At 40.7% G+C, this 27,599-nt stretch overlaps 1 protein-coding gene across 3 annotated transcripts in view; it reads left to right on the top strand.

Annotated features, from left to right (window-relative positions):
* The first annotated feature begins 4,757 nt into the window (after window positions 1–4,757).
* NDNF (neuron derived neurotrophic factor) overlaps window positions 4,758–27,599 on the top strand; it is a 41,374-nt gene continuing 18,532 nt past the window's right edge. Inside the window, exon 1 of one of the 3 annotated variants that reach the window (XM_084784419.1) lies at window positions 4,758–5,285. The gene's annotated coding sequence lies outside the window, so the exon portion shown is untranslated. Of the gene's footprint in view, window positions 5,286–5,381; window positions 5,523–24,045; window positions 24,065–27,599 lie in introns of those variants that run through there. The other 2 variants (XM_084784420.1, XM_084784421.1) reach the window with 2 other exon arrangements.

Genomic DNA, 27,599 nt, shown 5'->3' with positions numbered 1-27,599 from the left:
AATACAGCTGAGATGATTATGTCCAAGTCTTAAAGACCTCTCGATCCACAGTTGTGACTGTGACGTTTTCTCAGGATGTGCCTTTTTTTTTCATTTTAGAGTGCTCCTCAGATCATTTAACTTGACAGAGGAGCCTAAAGAGCTTTGGTTTTGTGAGTTAATTTTAGCAATATTCTAAATTTTGTGAATCAGGACAGAAAATAAAAATATTTATTTCAAAATAACTACACTAAATTTAAAACATACTAAATAAAAGTTTCCCCCTGAAAAACAATTGTCTTTTCCAATGAAAGTAATTAAACCCCAAAAGGGCATTGTTTTCTACCTTTAAAAATCTCTTTAATAATCAGATTAATAGAAGACAGTAGACATCTCAGATCACTTGTGTAGGCAATTTTTATAATGTTTATTTTTGTTTGAAGTAAATGAGGAAATTCTAATTTTGTACAAAAATATAGTTGGGAAATAAAAATGTTTTAATAATCTCTTCAATAATTCTGGGTATTGTTCTTCAGTGTGACACTGAAACCTAGTAAGGACTAGTTTCTTAAACCTAATAACTGTAATGTAAAAAAATACGAAGTCACTTCATTTCTAACATTGTGTTACATTCAAACCCAGTGACTTAATTTGTTCTTTGAAAGGCTCTTTAAGACGGCACTAATTCTATGATTCATCATTTGGAAATACCACCTTACTCTTTTAAGCACATCTTGCAAATATTGACACATTTTGTTATACAATACAACTTTAAATTCAGTTCACTGTGACCAACTCAAATTCTCTAAGTGTTCAGATTTTGCTTTTATTGAAAATAAATATTGCTGCTGATTTTTTTTTGAAGAAACAAACACTTCATTCATTTGAAAAAATTTCCATCAGTATACAAATAAAAATAGCACAGAACGTTTACCAGTTATTCTTTAAGCCTATATTTCAGGCAAAAAGCAGCTATTTAAGTTCCCAACTCAGTTATTGAAATATCTCATTTCAGGATAGACACTGTGTATACTTAAGTAAGCAATAGAAGAGCCTATGTGCATTGCCTGTTTTGCCATAGGAAATACTAAAAAGACAGAGCTGAAATTTGAATACAATGAATAACTTTTGTTGTTTCATCAAAGGCACTCTGAAGGGTAACTGACATTTTGACAATGAAAAGGAAGTAATCATGAAAAAGGTTTCATGACATTGCCTCTTTGCATCAGGTGCTAACAGATCTCCCCATCAGTGTTTTGGCACTGATAGTGCTAACACAGCTATGGGGGGTAGGGGAGACAAATCAGCACTTTAAAGCTGACCTGAAAATCGTCTCCCCTGAAAGGAGCCAGGGACACAACCGTGGAGGACTGTGCCTAAGACACAAGCTTGAAATTGGAGTCCTCCCAAATAAACTTAATTTCAACTCCGAATAAATGCTTTGGAAAACATTCAATGTCTTCAAACATGAGGAAAATGCAAATTAAGACTGCTTTGAGGAGTTTCCACCTCACCCTACTCAGAGTGTCTATGATCAAGAAAAACAAACAACCATGAGTGATGGTAAGTTTAGGAACGAGCTGGATTCATCCTGGTGGGAATATAATCTTGTAGAGTCACTGTGGAAGTCTATATGGAGCGGGAATAGATCCGGAAAATAGTTGGGGCTGGACAGTTAAAGAGCTCTGGATGCTCTTCTATAGGACCTATGTGCAATTCTCCCTACATGCGTGGTGGCTAACAGTCCCATGTAACTCCAGTTCCAGGAGATCTGAAGCTGTCTTCTGAGCTCTGCATGCATTAAGTACACAAGTAGTACCTAGACATGCTTGCATGCAAAACACCCGTACACATAAAAAATAAGTAAAAATAAATTAAAATGCAAAATAGAACTGATTTACAGCCCACTTATACCAGTCTTGAGTATTTACCCAAAGGACCCTGAGTCAACATACCACAGGGATGTTTGCATTCCCATGTTTATTGATACACTAACCACAGGACCCAAGAAGTAGGAAGTGCCTAGATGTCCATCAACAGATGTGAGAATAAAATGTGGTATATATACTCACAATGGAATTTTATGCAGCCATAAAGAAAAGTGAAATCATGACATTTACAGGAAAATGGACACAACTGGAAATCGTTATGCTAAGCCAAATAAGCAGACGAGGAGAGATAAGTACTCTGTTTTCTCTCATATGTAGAACCAGGATTTGACATTATTTACATCATGTTTTCAGATATGTATGTGCTCCTATATGTACAGTTTATAGGTCACAAAACCAGAAAGGAGGAAGAATTCTTAGCGAGTGATTGATAAGCTGTAATAAGAAGGAAGGAATGGGGGAGTAACTGGGGAAATGGAAGAAGGAAAAGGAGGGAGAAGACAGGCGAGAGCAAGGTGAAATGGCGGTTCAGTTCTTAGGAGGGCTTGGTGTTTTCCGGAGAACTTGGCGTTCAGTCCCCAGCATCCACACTGGGCATGTCCTAACCTCCAGTAACTCCGGCTCCAGAAGATTGCATACCTTTTTCTGGCCTTCATAGGGACTAATCTTACATGCGTACTGACACACATACACATTACTAAAAACTTAAAAATTAAAAAAAAAAATTACTCTGCATGTTAAGCTAATTTTCAAAAAATGAAATCTACATTTCAGCCAGTTTATACTAATCTGTCACATCCTACAACAGTCACACCAGCCCCTAAGCCCTTTGGCTTTACCAGTTCTGATCATCCCTTGCTTGGCTTTCTTTCTGGTCTCCATCTTTGCCAGGATCTCTTTCCACTCCTTATTTCTGTAACGCTAACGTCCTGGCACGGCCAGTGCCCTCTCTTCTCACCTTTGATGCGTTCCATCTCCTTCCTCTCAGACTTACAAAACATCTGGATGCTGACAACCCCTAATTCCAGCCTGACCTCTCTCAGAAGCCCCCCTCTCTTTCATGCTGCCTACACAATGCTGAATCCAGACATTACCAGCACTCTAACTCCACACACATAACACATAATGCATTGATGTGTGTGTGTGTACACGAATATGTATGCGTATACCTATCTATCCATATTTTTCCTTGTATTGTTACCATGGCCTGTCTTGCACCACCCAGAAAACTTAGAGTCCCCTCTCTTCCACCTTTCTTTAACTGTTTACTATCTACTGTCTGCAAATTCTAAATGCATCTAAAAGGACCCCAGGCTTAGCTTCTTAGGTTGAGATCTACTTTTGTTTCCACCTTGTAAAACTCTGCTCGTTGGTAAATCACTCCTTCCAAAGAAGTATCCGAGTGACCTTTCTAACCTGTACCAGATGCCACTTACAAACCTTATTATCTGCCCTAACTTATCACCTTTAATCATTTTCCAAACAACAGTCACCTTCACAAGTTGTCTCCCTGGGCCTGGAGCCTGGGATGGGAGACTTTGCCTACTGCACCTGCAGTGCAGCCACATCTAATATCTCCCTGGTCCTAGGGCAGCCATGTATGCTGACACTTTCCTGACCTTTTCACTTACTCCTTCCCCTCTGTCATCCTTATTTGCCTGGTGTTGTTAATCCTCCAGAATTCTGTACTGATATCTGAGCACCTTCTCAGCCTTTTGTGGCTTTTTACAAAACTATTTCACAGCATGGAAGCACTTTACAAATCTACCTATGGCAGTAGTCTTTCTAGCCACAGAACTTTGGAAAGTGGGCTGGACTGACTTCTGGAAGATGAGTGCTTTTCAGAGGCATCTAACGGAACGTGCATTGTTCTAAATATGACTTCAATAAGGTTCACTTTTACCTTATCTTTGCTTTGGAGACAACGGAAATAGATGAATGTTTTTCAAGCTTTCAATACTGACTCTATAATAAATGCTGGATAGTTTATTCTTAGAACTTGAAACCCTAAAATCCAGAGTCTGAAGCAAGAAAGGATGGAAGAAAGGAAGGAAGGAAGGAAGGAAAGAGGCTTGCTAGACTAGGTTTTCAGGCACGAAATATCACTCCAACCCCCCCTCCCCTCCCCACACACCCAGGCTCAGGCCAGGTTGCTAATGAAATAACTTCTTAGCATAATTACCTAGTCAGCCTTAATAGCTTTACAAGTTCTGTCTGGTTTCACTGGTCCTGTAGTGTCGGGTTTTGTTTGTTTGTTTGTTTGTTTGTTTTTTCAATTGTTAAAACAACAGCTGAGCTTCAACCCTAAGCAGATAGGTTCACAGAGGCAAAAGCTCCAGACGAAAGGCTAAAGCAAGCAGTAAGAGAAGATTTGCGTTCTGTGCTCGCTTCCTCCAACCTCCAGCACTGTTGCTTTTCCTATCCCTAACCAAGCCCAGAGTTCCTCTCCTTGTGCTTCCTTGCCTTCTGGACAGTAAGGTGGTCCCGCTTGCGCGTCTGGTTAGGTCATGCAGCTTTGTTGGGGTTTCAGAGGCGCCCTCCCGTCCCCACTCCCAGTAGCAGGGACCCAAAGAGAGCAATATATCCCGCGAAGCCCACCCCCTCTCACCCCAACCCAAGAGGGTCTTGTGTGAGGAGCTCCGGGTCACTGGACGAAATTGTATGGGAGAGAGAAGCATCACCGAGAAAACGTGTGTGTGTGTGTGTGTGTGTGTGTGTGTGTGTGTGTGTGTGTGTGTGTGTGTGTGTGTGTGTGTGTGTTGCGTGCTGGCGCGCAGCGGGAGAGAGGGCGCGAGGCACTGAGGGGGAGCCGCGGGCAGAGGAAGGCGGGGCAGCGGGCAGCGGCGGGCGGGCTGGGAGGGGCAGAGGCTCAAGCTTCTGCAGTGACACTAGGAGCCAGCAGCGCACTCCTTGCCCGGAGCCGCGAGAGAGCAGAGCTTAGCGTGCTGCCTCGGAGTCGCCGCCTCTGTCGCCGGTCCACCAGGCTCTGCCTCTGCAGCCCGCTCGCTCTGGTGCTCAGCGAGCCCGCTGGTCCGGCAGTGCTACCTCCACCGGAGTGTTCAGTATCTTCCCGCCACCAGGCTCCCGTGTGCGCCCGTGCTGTCCCGGGACCACCGGCCTGGCGACGCTGCCTGCTCCAGTTCGCTGTAACGTCTGCAGCCGCGTGTCGCTGGCCTGCTGCCTGCCTGGGAAGTTTGCAGCGCCCGCCACAAAGTTGGGACACTTGGGCAATCGAAATTTGTTTTTTCGCCTGCCTCTGCCCTAACTGCAGGTCCCGTCGGTTTGTGGATCCTGGTATTTGACATCTTGGTGGGATCCTGAGATTGGACTTTTCCCGAACACCTCACCCTCGGGGAAAAAAAAAAGGCGAACTAACAAACTTTCCTCTTCCCGCTAGAAAAAAATAAATTCTTTAAGGTAAGGAGCAAGAGTGAGACAACCCTCACCTCCCTGACGCATTCGTGCGCCGGTGCGTTTGCACCCACCAGCCTGTTTATAGTCCGGGTTGAGATGCATCCTCACTCTGGGTACGGTGCGATCAGAGGCGCTTAGGACACGGACTTGGCCAGCTCTCCTTGAGCTTGTCTGGTCGGTCTATGGCTGGGCGACAGTGAGCGACATTAGGTGGACAAACACGGAGCCAAGTTTGGGGAGGTAGGCACGCCGCATCCGGCTGGAGTGGGTCCCCGGAACCGCCGGCTTTATCCTAACCCTGCCTGGACCCTGACTTTGGCCTGCTGTTGGTGGGCTCATGCTTCTCTTCCCCAGTTTGAAGCCCTCCTCCCTATGCTAGTTTTGCGGGACTGAGTGTTGGGACGGTGGCACTCTCGTGGGTCTGCGAAGCTTACAGGACTTGCTGTGGGGAGCGCGGAGGCGGGCTCCCTGAAGATGGTGACCATGCGGTGGTGGCCGGGATCTTCTGGGACTCGCCCCGCGCTCTCTCCTCATTTGTCCTCTGCCACGCAAGCCAGCATCCTTAGAGAAACTTCCCTAAGCTGGGTGGTCTAGGTCCCGCTCATATTTTCCGCAGCAGAGCCGAGCAGCTATGGAGGTCAGGACGCCCTCCCGCCGCAGCGGCCACCCTGTGTGGTGACCTCTCCAGTTTGTGTGCCAGCCAGGGCGCGCTCTGGGCTGAGCTACCTTTCTCCTTGTCGGGGCGGTTAGGGAGCCTCCTGAGTTGGAACGCCAGCTTTCAGACCTGCTCTGCTCTCCTGGGAGTTTTGCAAACTGCTGGATTTGCGCTCTAGCTTCTTTCTCCCTCGTTCTTTCCCTCTTCCGGTCCCGGGGCGAGGTGTGAGAGTTCCCCAAGTCGGGTCGCTCCATTTGTACTGGCGTGGAAAGGCCCCCTCTGACCGGCGCACCTCCGAGAGCTTCCTTGACCTTTCAGAGTTGTCTATTAACTGCTTTAGGGACCATTAGCGCCCTGAAACCAAGACCTGGAGTGAGAGAATGAACCTTAGAAAAAGTCTCTGGTTTTGAGTTCTTTTAAATAACTTCAGGTAGCGATTTGCTTACTTCTTGTCTTTCAATCCCGCTAAATGACAAAGAATGCTTTATTTGTTTATTTGCCTTGAGCTGCAGGTCTCCAACACAGTAACTTCTTTTTCTCTTTTACCCCTCCCCCTACTTGCTTTGTGGCCCCTTTTTCGATTTTTGGAGAAGAGGATCTCCACTCCTCCCCGCCTCCTCCCACCGTGTTCCTGAGTGTTTGTGAGAACTAGGGAAATCATCACTGGTAGTAAACAGGACCCCCGCGCACTTCCCTGCCGCTTTCAAGCAAGTAAAATCCTCCCTGGGCTCACAGAAGTAGAGATAAAATAGACACCCCCCTCCCCCCAGGGAGCGGTTGCTGAGGATTGGATGCATTTGAATTGTTTTATTATCCTAAAAGAGTGATGGATGGATGCAAGAGGCGATGTGCTATGGAGCAATGTGTTGGGGTCGGTCGGTATTTATTATTATTCATTATTAAATATAAAGAGTGCTAATAAGGCCATCACCCTAGCTGAAGTCTGTGTTTACACCCACATGGTTTTATGTCAGTCTCTTATTACAGTGGTTTCCGAAAGGGCCAACACCACAACTGGATTCATTCCCTACACTCATTCTGCATATGGGATTAATCAACTGTCATAAAAGGTACTGTCATTTTACCAGTTTTAACTGGTGAACTTGTAGAGGGCTGCAGCCCTAAGAAATGTCATTTTCATCACTTTGCCTGTTCAGAGTTTTAAAAAGCTTGGCAACATAATTAATTATGGTCCCAATTCCCATTTTCAATCTAAACCTATATTCAGGATTATATTAAAATAGCCCATCACTCAGTCTCTAGCAGTGACTCTTGTGAAATTACATTCCAATTTGTGGGACTGTGGAACAGCTGGGAGTGTGTGGGCCCCCCTGCAAAGTTAGAGAGATTAGTACTGTTTCAAATTTCCATCAAAAACCCTTCTTGGGGGGAGGGGCTGTAGAGATGTCTTAGAGGTTAAGAGCTTCTAATGCTCTTATAAAAGATGTCAGTTCTGTTCCAACACCCACAGAGATCAACTTGAAACTCACTACAAGTCCAGATGCGGTTGGCACCTGCATTTAGTGGGTGTGCACACTCATGCACACACAAGTTAAAGTAAATAAAAATTTAAAACTCTCCCCTTTCCTTTAAAGACAGCCATTAGCCATTTCTCCTCTGCACAGCTCTTTAGTGGCTGTCATTAGTCTTCGTCAAACTCTTAAAACCTAACAGCTTGCAAGGTTGTCTGTATCTTTATTCTCATTTTTTTATGTTAGGGCTTTTTAGTCACGAAACTTCTATGTCTATGATTCAGGCATCGACACTCTTTTAATTAGTCACTACCGTAAAAAAGAAGCTAGCGCTCTGTAATGAGCCTAATTGCTATGAATTATATGTGGCTTAAATTATGTATTTATTTCAGCAGAAAGCAAAACATCTTTTAATCACTTGCACATACAGCTTTCATCTCTGAAGATGTAACAAAATGTATTAATTGCAAACCCTCCGGTACGAACAAGGGAAGCTCTGCTCTTAGTTTATTTGTCCTAGATCTTAGCGCCCATGTGCTAAGGTACTAGTCTTAGAAAAAAAAATCACATCATAACTTTGTCATATGGTACAGGGGAATACAACATCCCAAGCAGCCAAAACAGGCCCGTCTCCATGTAATTTAGGGACTTTCCGCTGACATCATGAATTTGGCCTTTCTGACGTTAAGTTTTCTCACGATTTTTATCAACCAGATAAATTCCCCCTATAATGGGGGGAAATAATATGTATTTTAAAGCTCTAAAACATTATTTGAAATGAAGGAAATGTCTTTTGTGTTGATTTCTTAGCAGTTCTAGTTCACATAACCAGAGGTCAAAACGCCCCATCTATTCTAAAGCTGTATTACTTCTTCTGCCAGTCACTGTGATGAGAATACAAGCTTTTCAGTTTAACATTGGGGCAGACTTTGAGTGATTACCAGAAAGCATGAATAGTATGTGAATCCCGCATAACCGCCCCGATTTTTATTATTTTGTGTCTCATCCTCAGTTTCCCTGTGATGAGGTGGCTGATACTTTCTCATAAGTATTCCTTTTTCTTGTTTCTTGTCATGTCCTAATTGAGGAACTGTGAGCCCAGAGAAGCACCCTGTTAAGCAATAGTTCTTGATAATCACTGATTCCTTATTTTTGAAATAGTTTCTATGATCTCTAAGCATTTATTTTGGTAAGGTTAGTCTGAAAAATATAATTTGCTTATCCCCTGTTGGCTCATTCTATTGCTAGTAAAAGGACAGCTGAGTTGTCTAAAAATTAACAACACAAAACATTTGCTTTAAAATTGATTTTAAAGCACAACTTTACTAGTATTTTAATACCTCCTTTAAAAAATACTCTATATTAAGGCTAAAGCTATGGCTCAGTGACTGAAAGCATTTGTTGCTCTTGCAGAAGACCTGGGTCCACTTTCTGGAACATACTAGTGGCTTAGAACTTAGATTCCACGACAGAGACGCCAGTGTCTTCTTTTGAAAGCAGGAGGCACATATGTGGTGTGTGTGTATATATATGTGTGTGTGTGTGTGTACATATACATATATGTACATATATGTGTACATATACAATGTATATGTATAAATGCATATATGGGCAGAACAGTCATGCACATAAAATAAAATATACATCTTTTAAAAATACTCTGTTTTATGTAGTCCAGATAGTTTCTACTTCTTCCCTATATATTAAAAGTAGTAAAAAGTAAATAAAATGGCAAGATGTATAAAGTCAAACGTTTCTGTTGATTCCCATCTAGGAAGAAAAGTGAATTCAGGAAATGTAGTTCGTTTTTGTATTACATAGTAGTACATAGACCATAATCTTAGAGTATGGACCATATTTCAGGGCATTTGTTCAGAGTTATGTATCTCTTGACATATCACATGGCACTTGCAAAGAGGTCTACTGTAAGCTGCTCACCTCTTCAACACCAAATCCAGAGGCCAGACCCATACCTTCCCCTCTTTCTTTGCAATCTAATGAAACACTCCAAAGACCAACTCCCTACATTTCACTCTTCTGAAATATTTTAAAGCGCAAACTGTATAGGACAATATAAATGTCACACAATTTTGTTTTGCCTTTAAAAAATTTTAGAGTAGAACATTTGATGGGTGCAGAGTGAGGGGAAGCATAGCTCTGGGTACTCATCCCTTTAGGATGAAGAACCGGGTCTGATCACAGAGCAGCTGAACACTGGACCCTGCTGCAGTGTCACTGATGCCAAGGAGTTCACTAAGCGAGAGCCCCTCTAGGCTTCACTTGAAAGTCTATGGTCCTCAGTGCTACAACAAAAGCACGGAGAGTCCGGGATTAAACCTTGATGTTCTTTCAATCTTTTGAAAATACATTCTAGTTGTCAGTGAACAGCTTTAGTTTTTCACTTGCCATTTTCTATTCCTATTGCAAATTTAATGACACTTATTAACTATTTTATACATTTTTTCTGAACTGTATTAGGCTCACTTGTAAAAACTCTAAAACGAGTATTCTCTTTTAACAAAAGATGATACATGCCCCAAAGTAGTAAAATGTATATAGTTAACTTATCAAATGTCTGCTTTAGTTCTTCTTTTGAAATAATATGCTACCCTTTTCTTGGGGTTGAGAAGGGTAAAAGTTTTTGGGTTTTTTTTTTGGTTTTATGTTTTTTTTTTGTTGTTGTTGTTGTTTTAGGAATAACAGGTTAGAAAAGTTTGGAAGGCCTTCAAAATATGATTGTGCATAAGTAGAAATCAGCTCGCTTAAGCAAAACTCTTATGCACTGCCTGTGCAGCATGGAGACTTTTAAACACGATCAAATGATGAACCTGGAGTTACGTGCTGCAGACACATACCCACTGTCTAACTGAGACAATGTTAGCCGGTGTCACAGATGCGGTGATGGCTCATGTGCAGTGAAGACTGCGTGACTTACTTTAAGAGAATGCGAGGTGAATGGTTCCTTCCAGCTGCTGCATCTGAGACACAGGCTACAGTTTAAAGGCCCAGTGAAAAATATATACTGTATTTAACGTACATTTTATCCACAACTAGAAGTCATCATTTCTGTATCCTTCACCCTCCCACGCAGGTTAGTGGTCTTATCTACAAAGATGGAGATCAAATGAAACGATGAAATTAATCCTTTTTTCCTTTTTTAATTCTTTTCATTTAATTAGTTTCTTTCCTTCCTTCTTTCTTTCTTACTTTCTTTTTTGTTTTTGAGACAGAGTCTCACTATGTTGGGGTGACTGGCCTAAAACTTGCTGTGTACACCAGGCTGCTCTACAAACTCAGAGAGATCCACCTGCCTTGGGAGTGCTAGGATTAAGGGTATGTGCCACCATGCCTGGCTAAGGTTTTCTTTTTATAAAATAAGAAGTAAACTCTGAGCTCATGATTAGAACAACCTGTAGAGTGCTGCAGCTCATTTTAGGAAGGACCACGCCCATCTTTAAATTATAACATAGTAACTGTGAACAAAGTTATTAAGCACAAAGAGTGATATACAGATCATTGGCAAAGATAGTAAGTGTTTTGCTATTTACTGGCAGTAGAAATGTTTGAGAAAGAGTGCTCATTGAAAAGGCCCATTTGCTTAGGATTGGTGGTGTCTCCAGCTTAGATGCTGAGAGTGACAGAGACTGTTGGAACGTGAATAGTTACAGTTTCTAGAACATTATGGTAAAACAGAGTCCACAACCAGCTTATGCATACATCCTGGGATGCTGATGATCACCCCCGAGCTGAGCTCAACTGCACACAGGTCATAATGGCGTGGCCAAGTAGAACACTGCCACTTAAATCCAAAATAAACCATATTTCACATTATCATATAAGTCATTTCACACAATATAAACATATAGGATCCATCTTGGTTTCAAAATCCATTACAACACACACACACACACACACACACACACACACACACACACACACACACTTCCAATGCTAGAGACGCAGCAGCATACGGCTGGAGCTCTAAATGCTGTGTACTTGTCAGTGTCATTCAGAATTCATTATCAGAGCTTCAGGTTTGGATAGATTCTGACATTTGTCAACCGAGTAACTGAAGAGACATTTATTGCCACGGCAGTGGGCAGTGACAAGGACCAGGGACCAGAGTGTTGGCTCCTCAGCTGGACACCTGGTTTCATTTTCACCCCTTTGCTTCCTTCTATAACATTTAGTGGTGATTGTTTAAAGTTTGTGGAAATCTGCTATGAAAATTCAGTGTTCTTTATGGAGAAATGAAGCTGCCTTTCAAATGGAAGATTAAAAATAGCAGGATTCTACCCTAACAAATGAGCTAATAGGTAATGACATGAGGAAAGTATCCTTATCAAGGTGGGACTGACAGGAAAAAGACTTTTATATAAATTTATAAGTAATTTTACTTTTCAGGCTACTCTATAAATACAAAAATGCCCCAGCAGTAACAGTAATATTATATCAGTTAAGCTCTTAAGCAGATAGATAATGCCAAACAGAAAAGACACCATCTTAATACAGAAATTTAGGGAGAGATGAATATATATGCATATATAAATATTATACACGCATATACATCATATATATATGGATGCCTGCATGTCCTAAGGCCTTTTCAGTTTCTGAGCAACCTATCTTTCCTTTAGTTTGCTCTTCTAATAACTCTGCCCTTTGTATTATAACAAAAGTTATAGGTAAGGCAAACTTTGTGGGTCACACATACAATACAGTGGCTTTGTGCTTGGTTGGTGTCCTTATTAAATTAATGATGCCCTTCATATAATCTACTCTGATCACGGTTTCTCTTCCGTCATCTCTTCCCAGATATTTCTCATCTCCCCACCTATCCAATTGTCTATCTTTAGAAAACAAACAGGCAAATTAAGAGAAAAAAAACATGAAAAATAGTCAGTAAGTAAAGGAAAAAAAGTGTCCAACGTAGTGTAAGATAAAACATCTCCGAAAATACCACTTATTTCATTTTGTGTTGCCCATTTAATGCTGGGCACTGGGCCAGCCCTTTAGTGTGGTTTGTATACCCAGTGAGACTCCTTTGGTCTACACTGTATTTTCCTTTGTAAGTGGCAGTCAACTCCAGATAGCTCTGGTTAGCAATGGGAGTCTGTGTACACTTTCTGGGATGTCACCTGTCTTGGACCTGTGCAGGCCCTGTGCATGCTGTCACAGTCTCTGAGAATTCATATCTGTGTTAGTCCTGTTGTGCCCACAAGGGACCGTTTCTTTGGTATCTTCTATTATAACTGGCTTTTATAATTTTTCTTTCTCCTTTTGTACAGAGTTCCCTGAGCTCTGAAATCAGGAATTTTGCATTAGGGGCCATCCCCGTCCCCGTACATTTCCATTTTATACTGGCCTTACAAATTTGCCTTTGTGGGTTGCCTTGGTGTAAATATGAGACAAAAATTTCCAATGTCCAGAATTAGTTAGGTCAAACTATCTGTAAGACTAGGTCTAGTGAATATTCTCATTTAAAAACTTGATTTTTAAGTACAGTGAAAGATAGTAATGTTCTTTTACACCACTGATGCAGAGGTTTCCAGAATCTATAAGACCTACTGACTTTGTAGTGTGTGATGGCAACTTTAAAAAGGAGAGGTTACTAAAAAGGTATGAGTGCCTTGTCATGATGTGAAAATGAAACAGGGATTTACTTAAACTTATTCTTATATAAAAAGAAAGACATCTTGTATTTGTTAATAAACAAGTAAATGAAAACACTCAGCATCTCACGTAGCCACTGAACAGCAGAGCCTCGCAAAGATGTTGACTTTTCTAAGTAAAAGTACAAGACAAAAATGATGAATTGTAATCAGCCTTATACACAAATCACCCTTGAGAGAGACCAGGGGAAGTTCGAGATGCACAATTTTATCTACTGTAGTTAATGATGACTCTCAGTTCACCACAGAGTGCTATATTATAAAAACATCATATATAATACAGCACATATGTAATACAGCGTTCTATATTTGCATTCCAACGTATAGAAAGAAAACTACAAGAGTGTTGAGATAAATGAAGATGAAAATGCCTCTAAATAAACTTGTCACTATTGTGAGGAATATTTGTGCCCATTTGCATAGGCATTTCATCATTCAATTTATCAATAAACAGATATCGTGCTGTGTCTTTTGAAAAGTTTAGTATTCTCAAAGTTGAAAATCACTTTCACTTTTTTGTGCAAACTGTGAAGCATTTTAAACCTTCCCTTGAAATGTTGGTTTCCCTCAGAGTTGTCAATTATTAACTGATATTAAAGTTATTCCTGTGTTGTGAATTTTAAACATAGCTGGCAATGTTTTTATCCATTAGCTATTATTGTTCTAGATAAGCTTTGACTGTATACAAAGTATTTTCATATCCCTTGATTTCCATAATATCCCCCTGTTTATTAGAAATCTGAGGCAACAATTCAACAAAGGCAGGTAAACTCACGGGAACTTTTAAAGCATAGCACTAGTTCTTTGGTTCAAAAACAAAATTGATAAAAAAAAATTCTACAAGATTTGAGTTGAAATTAATGACCAACCTATCTTGCAAAGATAAAATTAAAATTTGCTTTTTTCACCTATTTTTACTGACTCGGGAATATTACTTAGAAAGCCTAAAGACCTGGGTGCTTGTCCTTGGGCCACCTGGGAAAAGGATCAACCCCAGCAAGGTGTCCCCTAACCTTCACACGTGTTAATGAAGTGTGTACAGCTACCACCCACAAATACATAAATAAAATTGAAAATTTTTTTAAATTCTTGATTTACTCCACAAGATCACAACTGTGTGCTGCCTACTAAATATTTTTTGGTTGGTTTAGGGAATGATTTATTAAGTATTTTTAAAGGAAAAGATTTTATCCTTTTGTCTTTAAGTTACTGTTAAGTTTGAAAGCAAAAAATAGCTACTTTGGTCCCAAATAGCACAGCATTCATGGTTTGCCATCTCTATAGTCATCCTTTTTCTTCTTCTTCTTCTTCTTCTTCTTCTTCTTCTTCTTCTTCTTCTTCTTCTTCTTCTTCTTCTTCTTCTGTTTGTATTGTGTCTTCTGGTCATGACAGGCATGCTGCATGACAGGAACGCACATCAGCTGTGACTAAATGCCCATTACCTCCACAATATCAACCAAAATTCCAGCATCCCTCCCTGACTGCTGAGCTATTAGCAACTGATAGTTGTTGGGGGGAAGTCAGTCAATTTCAGATGTGGGCCCTGGACTACAGGCAGCCGGTGTTTGAGCAGATGACCCTATACCAATCAATATACATACTGATAGCACGCGTGGACTTAGTGGACTTAAAGAGAACATGAAATTGGGAGGCAAGAATTAGGGAGGAGAACAGGAAGGCCTGAAATGGAGAGATCCAGAGGGGTGGATTCGATTAAAAAAAAAACCAATAACTTCATATAGGAAATTCTCAAACAATAAAATTTTCAAATTAAAATTTTAAATATCATTCAACTGCATAGCAGCCTTTTAACACAAAAGTTAATAGGGAACTTTACTTTTTCTTTTGGAAAAATGAGGAAATGTATCACTTTCATTTTGTGAGATGAGTCAGATCATAGGCAGTAAGACTTAACACACACACACACACACACACACACACAAGACTTACGTCACAGATGTAGGTGAAGCTACAGTGAAGAGCTCTCAAAAATTGAGCCTTTTTTTTGGCCTATTATGTACAATTATACTATATTTTATGTGATGAATAAGCATGCCCCTGGGCCCATGGACACACACACACACACACACACACACACACACACACACACACACACACTTTGGCTGTTCTCTTCTATTTCTATATAGGGTCCAATTGAATAGGAACCTAACTACTTACCTGACTGGTAAGCCAGTAAAGACAGATTGGCTACCTGCTAAAACTCCTTCCTGTGTCTGTGTTTTTTAAAAATGATGTTAAAACATGTCTTTTAATATTTAATTATTTAATACAATTTGACACTGAGACTGTAGTTCAGTAATAGAATGCTTACCTAGTGTCAATAAGACCCTGGGTTTTTTCCCCAGACCCTAGTGTGCAAAAAAAATATTCCAATTGTGCCATTAGTCTGAGCAGATATTTTACATGACTCATACCCAAATAGAAATCATCTTTAACTTAAAAAGTATTAATCTGAGGAGTCTTGGTCTGCGCACTAGAGGAGGAGATGGAGACTAAGGTTCAGGGACACACTCACGTTCAAGAGCTGACAGAGAGTTAGCCAGCTCTTCTACCATATGTTCAGCCACCTTTCCTTTTTCCCTTTCTTTTTTCACTTTGCTTTGGGCTCTCCAAACTTGAATAAACAAATAAATGTAGAAATTGCATGGTAGGGAAAGGTGGAAAAGAACACAAAACAGGCCTGGATGTAAAGCGGGTACCTGTAGGGAAACGTGGTCTTGAACTGACGAGAAAACAAGATGTGGAAAGAGTTCACATGAGAAATGGAGATGTGATCTAGATGAGAGAGCTAATAGAGAAAGGAAAAGAAAGCCATGTTCGCACTAGAGTCTCAAAATGACGTGGAGGCCAGGAACTTTCGTCCTTGGAGTATATTATCTCATCTTTCTAAAATGTGTCTTTGTTCAGGGAAAGGGGCTGGGCTTTTGTGAAAAGAAAAATATATTTAACAACTATTACTTTTAAATTCTCTCTTCTTACAGCAAGAAAACACATTTCTGTATCCCCTCCTTTTTCTTTTTCTTTTTTCGTAGAAACAAGAATAATTTAGAATTTCACCATTTTTACCTATTTAAAGTCCCTCATTCAGTTACTCACCCATCTATAGTTTTCATTATCTTTATTTTACTTACTTTAAGAATAAAATGGTAGATATTAATGGTTTGAGAGTTTCAAAGTATAAAATTTCACGAAAATCTAAAGATGCAGAAGGTGAACGCCATCTATAATCCGAGTATTTGGGTGCAGTCTGGGAGCTGCCAGCATCCTGATGGTACAGGGCCAGGCTGAGAACTCACCCCAGACCTGGGAACCAGACTGCACGGGAAGGCCAAGGGGAGTGATTGGTATCTGTTAGTTTGAGAATCCAAAACCTCCTTTCCTCAGAACAGAAAGCATTCCAATATATTTTCAAAGTAAAATAATAGTTCCTCCCCAAGTAAGCAGTGAGACAGAATATTTTTATGTCTTTAGTACACATCTACGTCATTACCTCATACCCCTACACCTTCCCCAGACACAGCAGCCTTGCCAATGGCTGCCCTTTTAACTTGTACCTCAAAGTACTAAGGATGTTCTTGTCAGCTACTTTAGTTTCATATAATAACCTCTTATACGTTTGGCAATTATAAAATTGTCAAAAGCACACGTTTCTCTTTTTTTTCTCTTCCGCTTATGTTATTACTTGGTGAAATAATTCCAATTCTTTAGTAATGAGCTAAGTTCAACACTTTATTTTCATTAATTTCTGTATTCCTACAAAATACTACGAGCGGTGCCCCTGATGCTCAGCTCTGGGATTAGCATTAAGTGTTGAGCACTCAGGGGGGATCTCATGTGGACAAACAGGATTTGAGATGGTTGTCAGTGAAAACGTGTGACTGGATCCCTGTTGTTATCAGTGTGTGAGTGTTACAGAAGTGACAGGCTCTGGCCTTCAGAGAAACGGTTAGAGGTCTTTCACCATGGGGATGGCCTGTGCTGGGAGTACAAAGAGTGGGAGAAAGGTGGAGAAATGAGTTTTTCTGAGTAAGTAGGAGCAGGAGAATTCGACTGTCATACAACCGGGATTCTGGTTACTAGAAAACCATCCTACATCCCCAATTTTTTCCCCCAGAAGTATACTGAAAGAGATTTTTAATTGTTGTCATGTGACTATTGTATAAAGCAGCCCAGAGTGATGCAACCTGTTGATAACTTTTGGCATTGGCAGCTTGGATAGGAGAGATGACGTACGTGGCAGGTGGCTGGGCAGGATCCGATGGCGAAGGGATGTTAACCATGTTCCTCGTTGATAGTTTCAAGGACTAACGTACTTTTGTGAGTAAGGCACACTCTGCCCTCCACAAGGCATCTCAGTCCTCATCAGAACCTTCACCTCCATGATCAAACGTGGACTCCTAGGCTTAGAGCAGGCTGTAGTGAACTGCTGTGCCTAAGATCTTCCCACATGCTGCAAGCTTCCAGGATTTTTCTGATAGAATATAGTCTGGATTGTTTTGGTCTTTGATACTAGCTTTTCAGAAACAGGCGGTATAATTCAGAAAACATCTATCCTATGCCCAAGGATGCAAAGATAAATAAAAAGGAATGTATGCTCATAAACTTGTGTCCTTTAAGTCCCATGAAAAGCATTTCTAGAAGGGCAAAAAATACACATAGGAATCCTTATAATTCAAATGAGATGGGATAGGACCATAAGAAGCAAACTCTGGTTTCTGCAAATGACTGTGATTCTGCCTTATCTGTTTCTGTAGCATCCCTCCCCCTGCCCCCGCCCCCCAGGATTCCCACCAGACTCACAATAGTCACCTAAGAAACAAAAGCTGGTTACTGACATTGTACAGAGATGGCTCAGATAAGAAGCTAATTAAGTAACCAGCACCTTGCTGCCCTCTTAAGAGGCTCCCCAGAGTCTGTAGATCTGTTTCCATCTGTTTCAGGGCCTGGCTCCTGAAGGTTGGAAGGCGTCCTCGTATTGTTGTGATAGCTCTGAGATTTTAAAAGGCTCCTTTAAGTAACGTGGCCTTGCCAGTCCATTTTATGTTATTGTGCTGTAGTCTCATCTCTGTTTGCTTTTAGTCCTTGGGATAAGCTTGGAAGTCCCTCAGCCTCTAGTGTATTTGGTAATGGACCTAAAAGCAGAGCTATATCTACTCTCTCGTTAGCTCCAGGTCATTATTCCTCACCTGACATGAGCTGGGACCTGTTTTCCTAGCCCTGTGACCTACTGTAACAGTTGTGAAATCATTTCTTCCAAGACTGAAGCATTCTAGCCCCCAGAAAAGTTCCTTACGCTTGAAGGTCAATAAATCGAAAATAGATCCAGGAAGTCCCTGAAACTTGCCAGACTCATTAGGCTCCTCCCTGCCACAGGAAGCAATAAAAGCTCAGAGTGCCTCTCAGATGGAAGGAAGCCGAGCTGCAAAGAAGATTCTCAGACAAGCTAAACTACAAAGGAGACTCTGAGACCAGACCAGTTGCCCGAAAGAAGCAGAAACCATCCAAGCTGTCTGGAATAGGTTGAGAGAACCCAGACACCTAGAAAAAGATACCCTAGCCTGTTGAGGTGCCTGCAGGCTATGCAGTGTGCTCCAGGTTCCCGGTTTTCCTGGCTGTCATTCCTGCTGGGATGGCCTTTGATGGTGAACCTGTCTTTGAGTCATTTCAGCTTCTATAAATAAGCCCCCACCACTACTCTTATAAGTAACCCCAATAAAACTCATTAGTTCATCAAGCTGGATTTTGGTCATATCTGTACTTAGGTCTATCATGGCTCCCTTCCTGGGGTGAGTAGGGGTGTGTGTGTGTGTGTGTGTGTGTGTGTGTGTGTGTGTGTGTGTGTGTGTGTGTGTGTTGTATCTCTCCAGGAAAAGTTTTGTCACACAACAGCTACGGAAAATCCCTTTTGCTTGGTAGTTGCTGTTAATACATAGACAAATCCCCAGGCATGAGGCCTGGGTGCCCACTGACTGTGCTGCCCTTCTATTTTCCTCAGGGTCAGCTCTGTTGAAAGGTCCCTTCCAATTCCAACACCCTCAGCTTCCTCTTTATTCTAACCTTTATGAAGACCCCTGCTGAGATGGTCTTCCCACAGCTACTGTCTCTGACTTCAGAGCCTGGAAGACCTTCCTTCAGTCCCTTTGGTAGTTCCATTTTCTGTATGGGGCCCATTGCTCTCTGGAATGGGCCATATTAAGGCAATGTCATTGTTTACTTGTTCTTCATCTCTCTTAGCACAATGTGAGCCTGACAGGTGCAAGCACTTTACAAGTATTATTCATTGCTGTTTCAGGGTCCCTCAGCCAGATCTTAGCACAGCATTGTACCCAAGCAGTGCTTGGCCAGTTGCCCACTGAGGGTTACGGTTCCACCATGCTTGCTGTTCTAAAGCAGCTCCTTCTTGTTGCTGGGGCTTGGTTTTAATTACACCACTGGGAGCTGGATTATAAAAGCTTTCTTTGATCAAAGCATTATGGAAGATGCAGCCCATGTGTTTAGCAGACACAGCTGGAGACTCACCAAAGCAATTTTCAAAACCAGGTTTGTCATACAAACAGGAATATCTTTGAACTTGAATAATCTAAATACCTTGCCTGGTTAGTTCATTATGGAGAATAGATGGTTTAGGGTTTTTTGAGAAGGTAACACAGATTATCTGAGTTTGATGCAAAGTAGGTGAAGACTTAAGGTTGTTACCTATGGCTGAGAAGAGAGAAGAGTCGAGGACTTTTTATAGAATCTTCTTTCCTGCTATAGTTTTCTCTATTGTTCTAGCTTTTATGGTTGTTCTTACTCACAAACAAGACTAGCGAATCGCAGTGCAGCTGACCCATGAGGTCACTTGGTTGAAGCACACAAAGGAACCCCTGATTTCCCACCTTAGACTGTCCATTCTCTTACTGTGTTGCCATCCCTTGATCCAGCCAGTTGCTCCTTGACTGTCCCTGGCCCCAATGGCACTTGATCTTTTTCTCTCTTTTCTGGGCAGCCATCTGCTTCCTCAGTGAAAAATCTAGGCCTAGAAAGTGCTGTGGATCTCAGTTTCATCACACTGAGCTTGTGTTATACGATTCCTCATGCTGGGGCTGCTTATGTGACGTTGGGCAAATGTTGATTTGTAGGAGGGCTCTTAAATTTTATCTAGCTATCTGTTAAGACACAGCTTAGAAAGAGATCTTGTCTGTTATATGTTTCAAGTCAGTGTTCTCCATAACCTTTTTGTCTGTTTTTCTTATTTTGTCTCCTGCTCACTAGTAATACAACGAACTAAAGCTCAGCTTTGGGGTGCTTTGTTCTCTGGGTACTTTTGGTAAATTAGTTCACCAGAAATGTTTTGATCCCTCTACTTGAAATATAATTTCATTAGGTGCAAGTGTGTGTGTGTGTGTGCATGTGTGTATGCTTGTGTGTGTGTGTGTGCGCGAGTGTGCATGAGTGTGTGCTTTCCTAGTATGTGTTACCAACCTTTCCTATTTCTCGAAGATCCTATTCTGCATTATGACAATTGAAGTCAAGGCTTTTACTTTTTTAGGTTGCATATTTCACCATTGCACACTTGAGTTTTTCCTCTATTGCATAGAATTCTGATCACATAAAGAGAATGCTTTCTTGTTTGTTGTATGCTCAAATGATTTATCTGACATAAGATGTACTTAGGCTGGAGAGATGGCTTAGTGGTTAAGGGAGATCACTGCCAAAGCTGACCTCCTGAGTTGATCTCTGGAAGGGCAGTAGAAGAACAGAACTAATCCCTGAAAACTTTCCTCTGACCCCCCACATACACACAGTGGAATGCACAAAATAAAAATAAAGAAATAGATGTAGAAAATTAAGAAAAGGATTAGTTCTAAAAGTTGAATTTACGATAGGCATTAGCTCATACATTACGTCAATTCTGCCTAATTTCAATTCTCTCTGATTTCTTACGTTTCTTACTAGTATATTTTCCTTGATTCTTCACCCTAATTCTGTCTTCATCTCCTCTCTATACTCTGAGTCTAGTCTGTAAAACATACCCCAACTGCCCCACTATTCTTTATTTTTCTGTCCAAGTCACCTTCATTTTGCCATTGGCATATGCCAAAGCCTTCCTCTGTGTTTTTAAGAGACTAGATTGCTTTATTGTTTCTATAATCACTCTTTTTCTAAAATTGATTCCATATTCAGTACAGAGTTATTACTTAGATGGGTAAATAGATGGATAGGCAGGTAGATAGATGATAGAGACAGACAGACAGACAGATAGATAGATAGATAGATAGATAGATAGATAGATAGATAATAGGTAGGTAGATAGGTAGATGATAGATAGATGACAGATAGATAGATTGATGATAGATAGATGGATTAGCCTGGGGTCTTTCCCTGCTCATAGAACTTCCCATTACATTCAGAATAGAATCAAAAGTCTTTTATATGCCTGTAAAGTTTGGGTGACCCACACTTTACCACCTGCTCTCTCCTTCTCCCTCCGTGATTCATTTATAGCCTTTTCTTTTGTCAATACCCAAACTTAGTCTCACCTCAGGACCTTGGCAGGAGACATTTCTCTGCCCAGGATTCTCTTTCCTTTGATCTTTGCTTCTCTGACTTTCTCTTTCTGTTTAAATCTCAATGTGAATGTCATTTTCTCCACAAAACACTCTCTAAACAGACAGCCCAAAGTTACTGTCATCATGTGTTTTTTTTCACAGAAGCCTATTCTAATTTTCTGCACATCAATGAATAGCAACCAGTATTGTTTTCCTGTTTATATGTGTGTGCTGTCTATCACTCTATGATAGACACTTTATAATATCCCCACATGAGTACCTAATGTCTAGCAAGCACTTATTACAAAGACTTTGAATTTAAAACAATGGGTGAAAATATCAATACTATTTGTCTTGGTAAGTAGTTTTTGCATTTGTTGAATATTTTGTTAGTCATTGAGTCCCTATGTCCCCTAGCTCAGTTTGGAGTACTATGCTAGCAAGTGGCAAGTTACTTATTAGCAACTTGTCTTTTTTTTTTTTTTTTTTTTTTTTTTGTATTAACTTTTTGGCCATAGTCTGCTTTTGTTTGGAGCACTTCTCAGTGAAAATAACCATAAGGTCAGTTTGAGGGTGTGCGTTGCTGCCTCTCCTCTGGTGACAATGTGCTGGGGCTAACTGCCTCTGCTTCCTCCCCAAGTCATCTCTGCAGAGAACAAGGGGTACAGGGGATGGGCTGCTTTGGGAACATTTCACAGGAATTCACTTTCATGCTGCCGCACATCAACAGGAAAAAGACAGCTTAGCTGTCAAACACAAGCAAGAAAATCGACTGAGCATTTTCTCCCTCCCCACAGGCTCTCTTTATTCTAGGAATCATTGCTCCCAAGACAGCAGGAATTCTCTCAGTTGTCTCATATCCAGAGGACATTTTGATAGGGAAAAAGCATCCACTGTTTTGTTTCAGCTTTACTTTTCATTATCCTATCCATCGCTCTTGGATTTTGTCATATCTTGAAGTCACTCATCCACTGCATTTTAAATTTTTCTTTCATTTGCTAAACTAAGATTATTTTCTCAGATCAAAGACCATTACTGTCTATGGTACATTTATTTTGACCATCTCTGTTGTTATTGTGTTTTTTTTTTCTGGCCTTAATAATAGTGAGAAGGCAGGGTTACCTACTTTAAAATGTGCTCTTCTTTAAAGCAGTTCTGTCTGTGTACACTTGGCCATTTAAAATTAGAATGCCCTTGACTCTGGCCCCATCCTGAATAATGGTGCACCAGGAGGATTGGAGCAGATGGATGACAGAATGGAAACTTTATTTGAATCTTTGGCAGGTTTTAATTTTACATTACTTTTTTATATTAATTCAATTTCCCTTCAGAATGAAAGTTGGCAGGCTTTGAGGGAAGGGCTCGAGGAGGTTGGAGTCACTGGTGTAATGAACTCTAAAGCCCTTCATAATTAGGGCACTATGGAGTGACAGCAGGTTCTGTGAGCAGGGCTGTCTCCACAAGGGACACATCTTTGCGAGGGAGCACTATTCTCACCTGCTGAGACCACACCACAAGACACACTGGGAGCCTTCTATTTTAGTCCTTCCTTTTTACACATGGTTATACCAAATTTAAGTGTTCTTTTTTTTTCTTCTTTAATATTCAACCAAAGCAGGGGATATTTTTGGATTTTTACAAACAACCAATTAACTTCAGTCAACATTTTTCTTCTTTCAAAAGACAACAAACTCTAACTGCTTCTAGGAATTTAACTCTTATTTTTGCATCCTTGCCTTGAAAGGACTTTTTTATCCAAGAGGCAAGCTCTGCACACCAGGGTACAAGTACATCCCCTGTGCTGCCTGCCACCAGGTTGATGCAGACACCAGAACCCTTCCTTAGGCCAATAGAATATTTTTCTTTACAGCTAGATCAATCATATAAACATATTATCACATGTGCTTGAATGATGCAAATAAAAACAAATGTCCTTATGTTTAATAATAGAAATTAAATAGACTAAATATTTTCACAAAAAAACCCAGAAATCTTTGTAGCATACCATTCCTTGAAATTATCCTCATTCAATTATAATCAAGCACTTTCTACTCTTTGTAATTAAACAATAAATTTCATTTATTCCAGATGCATCTGCTTCGAGTCATTCAGAACATTCATCCTTTTGTGGAGCCTGGGGGGTTGCTCTAAGTTTATTTCAATATAAAGTGAATCTTGACCAGAGTGTTTTAAAATTGTATCCTTTGTGAAGCATAGTTATACCCATGAATTTGATCTTGCATTTTATAGCATGGGATAGCTATAATCACACAGTGCTATTCTATACAAAGATGCTCCTCTGTTTCCGCAAAGTCATTGCAGATGACTTCATTGCTGGTGAAGGGAGGTTGGATGAATTCCCTTTGATTCTAGTAACACATCTGAAGAGGCTGTTGGTGGCAGTTCTGAGGAGCCAGCGTGGCTGAAGAAGGTCAGTGTCTTCTTTATTTACATCATGTAGCCCTTCAGCCAGAAACTGTTGGTCAGATGTATCACAAGCCACAGAGTTTTTATTTACCAGACTTTCAAATTACCTCCAATGATAAGATAAGGAACAGTAGGTCTGCTGATTAGTTTGTAGTCAATTTGATACAAGATGGAATCATCTTGGAAGAGGAGAGCTCAACTGAGAAAATGCCTCCATCTGATCAACCTGTAGGCAAGTCTTTGGGGGCATTTTCTTAACTACTGATTGATGTGATATGGCCCAGCCCACTATGGAGAGTGCCACCTCAGGGTAGGAGTTCCTGAGGAGAAAGCAGGCTGAGTGAGTCATGAGATGCTAGCCAGTAAGGAGCATCCTCTATGGCCTCTGCTTGTTCCTACTTCCTGGTTCCTGCCTGGAATTCCTGACCAGAATTCCATCATGAAGGGTTTTAATGGAGTGTGACTTAGAGTTCTCAGCCAAATAAACCCTGCCTTCCACAAGATGTTTTTGATCATGGTGCTAACTGCAACACTAGAAAGCAAATTAGGACAGCAGCCTATAAATACTAAAGGCAAGATTTCTAGCCATTTGAAATATTTTCTACTCAAGATTTCCATTGGAATTTGCGGTTAAAATACACTGAATGTGTTTGTACAGCAAAAACCCCTAGGGCCCACCAGCTAGAAAGAGAAAACCAGCTTCTGAAAGTTGCCCTGTCCTCTCCACACTCACGCCACAGCACACATGCACCAAGCCAGACCTGCTCAACACACAGACATCCCTCCACATACACAAATAAATGATTGAATAAATAATAAGTGAATATTATAAAATAATAAGAACTTCAAGTTAATACTGAATGTCTTACATTTGTGCATTTTCAGTTCCCCACTATTTGTCCTACTCCTTAGTTTTTATAGAACAATAAAAATGGTTCCTCTTTTTTCATTGGTTGGGCCTAGAGAGATGTTTTAGCAGTTAAGAGTGTATAGTATTTTTGTAGAAGGCCTGGTTTTGGTTTGTAGAACTGACATCATGTGACTCACATCTGCCTACAACTTTATTACAGGTTGATCTGAAGCCTCTGGCTTCTGAGAGTGCCTATGCTTACATGCACATACCCATACATAGACACCCATACATAGAAAATTGAAAATAAAATATCTATTTATTTATTGGCTTATTCTTTAAAATGGGTCTTCAAGTCATCCCTTATAATTTGGACTTTTCAGAGTCCATCAAAAGTGAAAGAAAATGAGACAGATGTGAGTCAGCACTGACGTTCTGAAACACTGAGAAACGAAATGTTGTCACATCTGCTTAACTGTAGTGTTAGGCTTCTCACAACACTGCAGCAGCAGGTACCACATTTTGTATTGAACAGATTCTTCCTTTAGGACTACTCCTTATTGGTTTTCACTTCTATGTCAGCTATCTATACTCATACATTTCTTTGTACTTTGACCTGAAGAATATATGCACGTACATACAGCACACAACTAAATGTAAAACTATTACTATACAACCCCTGCACCTGCCTCATCTTTGTCAGGATAGAACTCACGGTAATCTTGAGATGACATTTTAGAAACAATTTATCTCCACTCCACAGTTCCTAAGTAAGAGATAGAGATGGAGGTAGGGATAATGGAGATGGTGGGGATAAAGATGGAGATGGTGGAGAGGGAGACAGAAATAGAGGTGGATGCAGGATAGATAAGGAGAAAGAAAGAGATGGAGACGAACAGAAAAAGATGGAGAATGGCTGGGAGAAGAGAGGAGAGGAAAAGAGAAAAAGAAGTATTTTTTATAACTTTTAACCTGACACATATTGTCCTTCCAAAGAATAAAAGTATCTCATGGGTCAGTAGCCTGTAACTCCAAAGGCGTTGGGACATCTAGACACCAAGACTCTTCTCTCTTTAGTCTTCAAAAGATTGAAAGGTGGGTGCTCTTAGAGAGAGGAAGGCCACTGACAAATGAGAACTGGCAGAGATTTGTTAGCATCTCTGTGTTCCAGGCACCAGAAACTTCCAGTCCAAACCATGGCAGTGATCCTACTTGGTATTTAGGATAGCAGTATGCAGGTTTTTCTGGATTATGAATAGTCAGTTATACAGCTTTGCTGACTTTCTCTTTCTTAGTGCAATATATGCATATGCATGCACATTTGCATATGTATTTGTCTTTGCATGCATGTATGATGTAGATATGAAACCATCCTGGCAGTGTTTTACAACTGATGGAGCCACACTCTCTGTAGTAGAAGGATAACAAGACTCCTTGTGACACACTGGAACATTCCTCACATTATCCACCAGATGGCCATGTGAGAAGTCATTCTGAAAGTGAAATTCTGACTAGTGGGGTTTTAGTTATTTTTGCTTTAGGGCTTGTATGGCTTTTTTGGGGGGAGGAGGGAGGGGAGGGATGTTATTTTTGTTTCTGTGGGACAAAAGATCTCATTGTAGCTTAGGCTAGCCACAAACTGGTTATGTAGCCGAGGATGACCTTGCACTCCTGACCCTTCTACTTCCGTCTCCCAAGTACTGTAGATACAGGTATAGGCCACCATTCCTGGCCTAATCAGTGTTACTGAATTCAAACTTTAAATCTAGATAAGCTGTAGTTATGGACAGGAAACATGAGAAACAAGAGAAGCTGCACCATTAGAGGGCACTTTTGTAATTTTAGAAATCTGTTCTTAGAGGCTTAGTCTGAAGAGGAATGCGTTTCCAATTGTTTATTTAAAGTGGCGACATGAAAGCAGGAGGAGCATTTGGAGGAAGGAAGGGGAAGTTGGGAGAAGGGAGTGCGGAGCCCTTAAGTAATCAAAAAGTGTAGTGATACATATGAGTAAAAGTCTGGCAACAAAACTTACTACTTTGTAGGCTAATTTTTTTTTAAAAAATGAAGTGACTAATTCTTAGAATGAAAGCTTTAGAGGGAACACACGAGTTAAAGAAACTGTAAAGCTTTAAGACCTCCATTTAAAACAATCTATAAATGAATCTGTTTTTAATCAGTGAGTATAAATTATGAATTAAGGTCTACACACTATGCTTGCAAAGTAATGTTTGATTTTCTTTGTTGCTTTCTCGAAACACGTTTTTTTAGAAATAAATCCTGTCCATAATCTGATAAGGTTGGACAAGTGACCAATGTTCAACTAATGTTCAACAGAGTGACTTTGCCAGCCTCATTATTTAATGTCAAATTGGTAACTGCTCAGTGACCCCGGCAACCTGAGTTCAATCTCTAGAACACGTATGGTAGAAAAAGAGAACCAACTCCCCAGAATTATCCTACGACCTCTGCCATTCGAGCACTTACAGGGATACCTGTATCCTCTCCCACACAAAGTAAATAAATAACTATATGCTTAAAATATGAAATGTTGAACCATAGTGTGATATAGTATAAATTCCTGTGTTTTGTGGTTATGCCACCTTTAAGAACTTCTCTGAAAAAACAATCTGCCCTGCTCATCATAATTGGCATGACAATTATGACGGCTGACAGAAGCCAAAAGCACACT

This window comes from Acomys minous, assembly GCF_964271855.1.
Source record: "Acomys minous genome assembly, chromosome: 6".
Lineage (NCBI taxonomy): Eukaryota > Metazoa > Chordata > Mammalia > Rodentia > Muridae > Acomys > Acomys minous.
The sequence above is the reverse complement of the archived record's forward strand: the minus strand, read 5'-3'. Positions and strand labels throughout refer to the sequence as shown.